General features: G+C 45.4%; 1 protein-coding gene across 4 annotated transcripts in view; it reads right to left on the reverse strand.

Annotated features, from left to right (window-relative positions):
• GALNT3 (polypeptide N-acetylgalactosaminyltransferase 3) overlaps positions 1 to 4,919 on the reverse strand; it is a 46,086-nt gene extending 41,167 nt beyond the window's left edge. For 2 of the 4 annotated variants that reach the window (XM_045780562.2, XM_087861150.1), the window contains exon 1: positions 4,191 to 4,918. The gene's annotated coding sequence lies outside the window, so the exon portion shown is untranslated. Of the gene's footprint in view, positions 1 to 4,190 lie in introns of all 4 variants that reach the window. The other 2 variants (XM_087861153.1, XM_045780567.2) reach the window with 2 other exon arrangements.
• Between the last annotated feature and the right edge of the window lie 1,081 nt (positions 4,920 to 6,000).

Consider the following 6,000-nt stretch of genomic DNA (forward strand, 5'->3'; position numbering starts at 1 on the left):
ACTCTAATAGAAAAATCAGACTTAAAAATGCAAATTCAATTGGATGCCATTATTTGCATTGTAGGTTCTAGCCCATTTGTGGTCATAAAAATCAATCCAGTGTGTTGAGACCAGTATTTTTAAAATAACAGAGAAAATCCACCTGGGTAAGGTTAAATATTGTTTTGTTTTGTGAGACTTGTTACACACACACACACACACACACACACACACACACAGAGTGTACTGCACTGAAGCATAGAACACATTTCTTATTAAGGATTGCAGTCCAAAAAGAAGTTTTAAAAATACTAATGTTGAAGAAGTGTGCTTGCCAGCCAAAAATCTTGAGTGTTGCCAATGGAGGGATGACCCTGGGTTGCTGCCTCATAAAATATATTTTAAGCCAATACAATAAAAGATCAGAAGACTAAATTATGTTGTCCGTGTTGACTCAAAAAATTAACTGTGGCTCTGAAATACCAAGGAAGGATTAAACATCTCAATCCACATGGCATCTTTAACACACATGTGATCCACAGTAAAAGAATGATATACTCACTCATTCTCATGGAGTCAGGCATCATCTGGACAAATTAGGGTAAATCAGAGCTGGACAAAGAACAACTGACTATTCTGTACTCATAAAGGCCTTCCAGACCATATGAAAGACAAAGAGATAAACATCGTATGATAAACGGGATTAAGGGTGGTGAAAAGATAACATGAACCTTGAGTCAAGTCTCTGGTAATAATAATGCCATGTCTACCACTAACTTGCTGGGTGAACTGAAGTTAAAATATCTCTCTCAGCTTTGGTTTATTACAAACTGTATGGATTGACTGAATATCCAAAGTGAGAAGGGGATTCTGATAATGAGAGGACAAGAGGAGTTTCCTGATTTAAGGCCTCATTACCTTAATCTAGGGAAGTATTATTTTTTTTCTATTTTACAGATAGTTTAACTGAGGCACACTGTTACTCTAGCTAATGCAAACATGTTACATTTCTTAAGAGTAAAGATAATCTAATAACATCTGGCTCAATCATCAATGAAGTTTTAATTTATACTCTAAACTTGAGGAACAACACCTACTTCTAATTTTTAAATGGTATTTAGCATATGTATTTCTCTGTATGGAGATAAGATTAGGAGGGCCGGCCACGCTCTTTTGACAAAAGCAGAAAGCATTGGTTGAAAACATCATTAATAATTATGTCCTGTGTGTGTGGTTGACTTATTACCTTTAAATGAATGTTAAAAAAATAATAATAAATTAAAAAAATAAAACAAAAATGAGAGAGGGAGGCTCCTGACTATGGGAAACAAACTGAGGGTTCTTGGAGGGGAGAGGTGGGGAGATGGGGTAACTGGGTGATGGGCATTAAGGAGGGCACTTGATGGAATGAGCACTGGGTGTTCTGTACAACTGATGAATCACTGAACTCTACCTCTGAAACTAATAATACAGTATATGTTAATTAAATTGAATTTAAACAAAAAACTTAATAAAAATAACAACATGAGGGCTTCAGAGGGGAGGGGGGTGGGGGAATGGGATAGGCTGGTGATGGGTAGTAAGGAGGGCATGTATTGCATGGTGCATTGGGTGTTATACGCAATTAATGAATCACCAAACTTTATATCAAAATCTAGGGATGTACTGTATGGTGACTAACATAATATAATAAAAAAAATTAAAAAAAAAAAAAACCACCTTGAGGTACCACCTTACACCAGTTAGAATGGCAAAAATGGACAAGATAGGAAACAACAAATGTTGGAGAGGATGTGGAGAAAGGGGATCTCTCTTACACTGTTGGTGGAAATGTAAGTTGGTGCAGCTGCTTTGGAAAACAGTGTGGAGGTCCCTTAAAAAGTTAAAAATAGAGCTACCCTATGATCCAGCCATTGCACTACTGGGTATTTACCCCAAAGATACAGACGTAGTGAAGAGAAGGGCCATATGCACTCCAATGTTCATAGCAGCAATGTCTACAATAGCTAAATCGTGGAAGGAGCCGAGATGCCCTTCAACAGATGACTGAATTAAGAAGCTGTGGTCCATATCTACAATGGAATATTACTCAGCCGTCAGAAAGAATGAGTTCTCAACATTTGCAGTAACATGGACAGGACTGGAGGAGATTATGCTAAGTGAAATAAGTCAAGCAGAGAAAGACAATTATCATATGGTTTCACTCATTTATGGAACATAAGAAATAGCAGGGAGATCAGTAGGAGAAGGAAGGAAGAATGAAGCGGGGGTAAACAGAAGGGGGAATGAACCATGAGACTATGGGAAACAAACTGAGGGCTTCAGAGGGGAGGGGGTGGGGGATTGGGATAGGCCAGTGATGGGTATTAAGGAGGGCACATATTGCATGGTGCACTGGGTGTTATATGCAAGTAATGAATCATGGAACATTGCAACAAGAACTGGGGATGTACTGTATGGTGACTAATATAACAAAATAAATATCATTTTAAAAAAACAACAACAGCAAACTATAGGATTTGCCTAAGGCATTTTGTTAAGTGTGAAATTAAAAAAATATTTTTAAAAATCAGCAAATATAGAAGTAAACAAATGTGGGCACTGGAATTGCCATTTATTATTAGAAATCTCTATGTAAAAATGCTATAGTTAAAGCGATATTAAAAAGAAAGATGCTTGGTACAAATAAACTGTTCAGAATGTTTAAACTAATATGTATGCTAGACTTCAGATATTAAAAGTAAAAGTTAAATTTAAAGAATTCTAATTGTAGGGGCGCCTGGGTGGCACAGCGGTTAAGCGTCTGCCTTCGGCTCGGGGCGTGATCCCAGCGTTATGGGATCGAGCCCCACATCAGGCTCCTCTGCTGGGAGCCTGCTCTTCCTCTCCGACTCCCCCTGCTTGTGTTCCCTCTGTCACTGGCTGTCTCTATCTCTGTCAAATAAATAAATAAAATCTTAAAAAAAAAAAAAGAATTCTAATTGTAGTGTATGACTTTAACTTCATGTCTTTTAGCCACAGACTGAAAGAAAATGTATACAGTAAAAGAAGCAACAGATTTTCTCACAACCAGAAATTCTCAAATGAAAATGCAGCAACTTTCTTATTTTTTAGCCATGGAATTTGAATGTAAATGTCTTCATTATGTAGTATAACTTTTATAGCAAGTTACACTGGCTTAATAACATTTTCTGTTAACTCTATGGGGTTCTAAAAACAGAAATAGTTATTTGATGAGTTTGAAGTGAAGTGTTTTTGATGAGTTTCGAGAAGGAAATAAAAGGCTAAGGTAAGCACCAGTTTCACCCTCAATTCTTAAGCTTCAGAAAAGCCTAATTAGGCAGGGAAAGGAATTTGGGCCTGGCACACCCAGGTTCAGTCGTGGCAGGATCCTGAAACAAAGTTTTTCTGAACCTTTGAGTCATATGCCACAGGCAAACCAGAGCCACGATATACAGGTCTTTAAGTCAACAGGTCCTTTAACGAGATGGTGTGCGGTTAGTGAGTGGCAGTTGGATTTCTTCCTGCCACGAAGAAAATAACTCTTCTCGAAAAAACCGGAAAGTGGGCGCAGCTCTGGCTTAGGGAGTGCACCCGGAAAAGTGTAGAGACCAGAGAGAGGGAGAGAGAGAGGGATGTCCGCGTCCCGACCACAGAGCGCTTTCCAAACCACTCGGAAACCATTTAAATGGCTCGGGCGGCCGCGGTTTCCAGCCTAGGACTGTCTGGGGTCCGGCTGGGAAAGTTGCCGGGCAAAGCCATGCCCTTTCCCGTCGCGGACTTGTTCCCCACCCCTCCGTCCCCGTACAGGGACAAGAGGAGCCCAGCAACCTGTTAGCACGCGTGGAAACGCGGCCGTCTCGCGGCTAGCCCAGTCCCTCAGACCCCCACTCTGAGACTCTTCCAGGGTCAAGCTGCGGACCACCAGGACTTCTGCCTGGGTCCGGCTCCTCGGGAGCCTCCCTACAGAGGCTGCCAGGGGCGACTGGGCTACCCCCGGAGCGCCACCTGCCCCGGCCTCGGGCGCCCCTTTCGGCGTCTCGGGAGGGGCAACTGAAACACTGCTCTCGAGACCACCTCCAACCGGCTACTGGGACCGTACCCCTCTCCCTACCACGTGAACCTCCGAGTCCGTCCCACCGCCCCCTCCGACGCTGCCCAGGGTCTACTGGTCCCCCGCCCCCGGCCCGAGCGCCGGCCCGCCCGCTTACCTGGCGGGTGGGCACGGCAGGGCGGCGGGAAGCAGCGGCCGGGCGGGCGCTGGACTTGGGCCGGGCGCCAGGTGCAGGTGGTGGCGGCGGCGGCGCCTCTGGTTGCTGTCGCTACAGTTGCCGCTCAGTCCAGCTCCTCCTCCGCCGCCGCCGCCTCCTGCCTTCCCGCTGGGCCTCCTGCGTTGCCAGGAGAGGCCGAACCGAGGCTCCGCTTCCTCTTGGAGTCTCCCAGGTGAGCTCCAGCCTGCGACGTCGGCAGGGGCGAGGCCCCCGTCCCGCGCCTGCGCGCCAGCCTCCTGCCCCGCCCAAGCCCTACCTGAGCGCTCCAGGTGAGGACCGAGCGCCGCGCGCGCTGGGTGGGGGCGCCGTCCGGGCGGAGCGCAGCCGCCGCGCCCCTTCTCTCGCCGCGGACGTGAGGCTAGTTCTCCAAGCGAGGCACGCCTCCGCCCGTCTACATTCGAGGAGTCCTGCCCTGACCTGGTGGCAGTGGTCACCTTGTAACCAGAACTCAGTCTGGGTCCTTGGGGAACCAGAAGGTCTATATTTCCCTCACACACTTCTTCCCTTCTCTACGGTTCGCCAAAATGAAGGGCTGCACTGCCCGGAGCCTGGGGGACCCAGTGCCCCCGAGAACCACCTCATGACGGCTGCAACTGTTGGCTCGTATGGTTTCCTCGAGCAAGGTTCAGCAGCTTCTGTCACCAGTTAGGTTCGTGAGCTATTGGGTGAGCTTCCTTCCCATGTGCTAGTCTTGATTTCATCACTTGACTCACTTAGGCACAGCTAGTGGTTTCCGTTTCTGTAAGCGCGCGCTCTGGTAGGGGCGCCTCACGTCCAAAGGAGGAGCCTCCCTCCTCCAAAGAAGAGCCTCTGGTATTTGGCAGAGACATGCTAACTTGGGGCGCACCACCCCTTCCTGGGTTGCTGTCGAAAGGCAAACCAATTCCCAGGCGAGAGAGAAAGCAGCGACAATAGAGAGAAACCTGCTGTCCTTGTTTAGAAAGATACTGGCTTCCTGGAGAGGTTTGCTTGAAAGCTCACCATCTATTGGGAGGGTGACAATGCAGACTCTAGGGAGACAGGGGGGTTTGCCACTGCTTTTAAAGACAGAATTTTTTCAACAGTATTTTTTTCCTTTTATGATATTTACAACTTTGTTTCAACCTTCCTTCTGCTGTTATGACAAAACATTGACACACCCAAAAGCAGGACTTAAAAATGACCTTTATACCGTCCCATAAACTCATTCACTATTTGGCTCTATCTTCAATGTACATAGGAATATAAATAGAAAAATAGCCTAAAATGTTTTTGTAGCATGCTTAATTACGTGGTGGTAGGTTTTTCTATAAAGTTTAGCTGTGATCTTCCTCCTGCATTTTGACACATACACGTATGGTTTCTATTTATTGGTATATTAGTGCTATGTGTGACCTAAAACTAAAATTTAGAAATACTGGTTAGTATAGTATCAATAGGTGTAACTTTAGAACTTGGCTAGTCTGACATTGGTTTTAGCATCCACAGTACTATTCCTTTTTTTAAAAGATTTTATTTATTTATTTGAGAGAGAGAGACAGAGAGAGAGAGAGAGAGCACAAGTGGAGGGGAGAGGCAGAGGGAGAGGGATAAGCAGACTTGTGCTGAGCAGGGAGCCTGATGCAGGGCTCCATCCCAGTACTCTGAGATCATGACCTGAGCCGAAGTCAGACACTTAACTGACTGAGCCACCCAGGTGACCCCATCCACAGTACTATTTCATACCCCGTCTATGAATCAGATATAAAACTTTGGTTAGTTGTTTGTATTG

The sequence above is a fragment of the Ursus americanus genome, chromosome 1 (assembly GCF_024610735.1).
Source record: "Ursus americanus isolate L20-20 chromosome 1, mUrsAme1.1.p, whole genome shotgun sequence".
NCBI lineage: Eukaryota > Metazoa > Chordata > Mammalia > Carnivora > Ursidae > Ursus > Ursus americanus.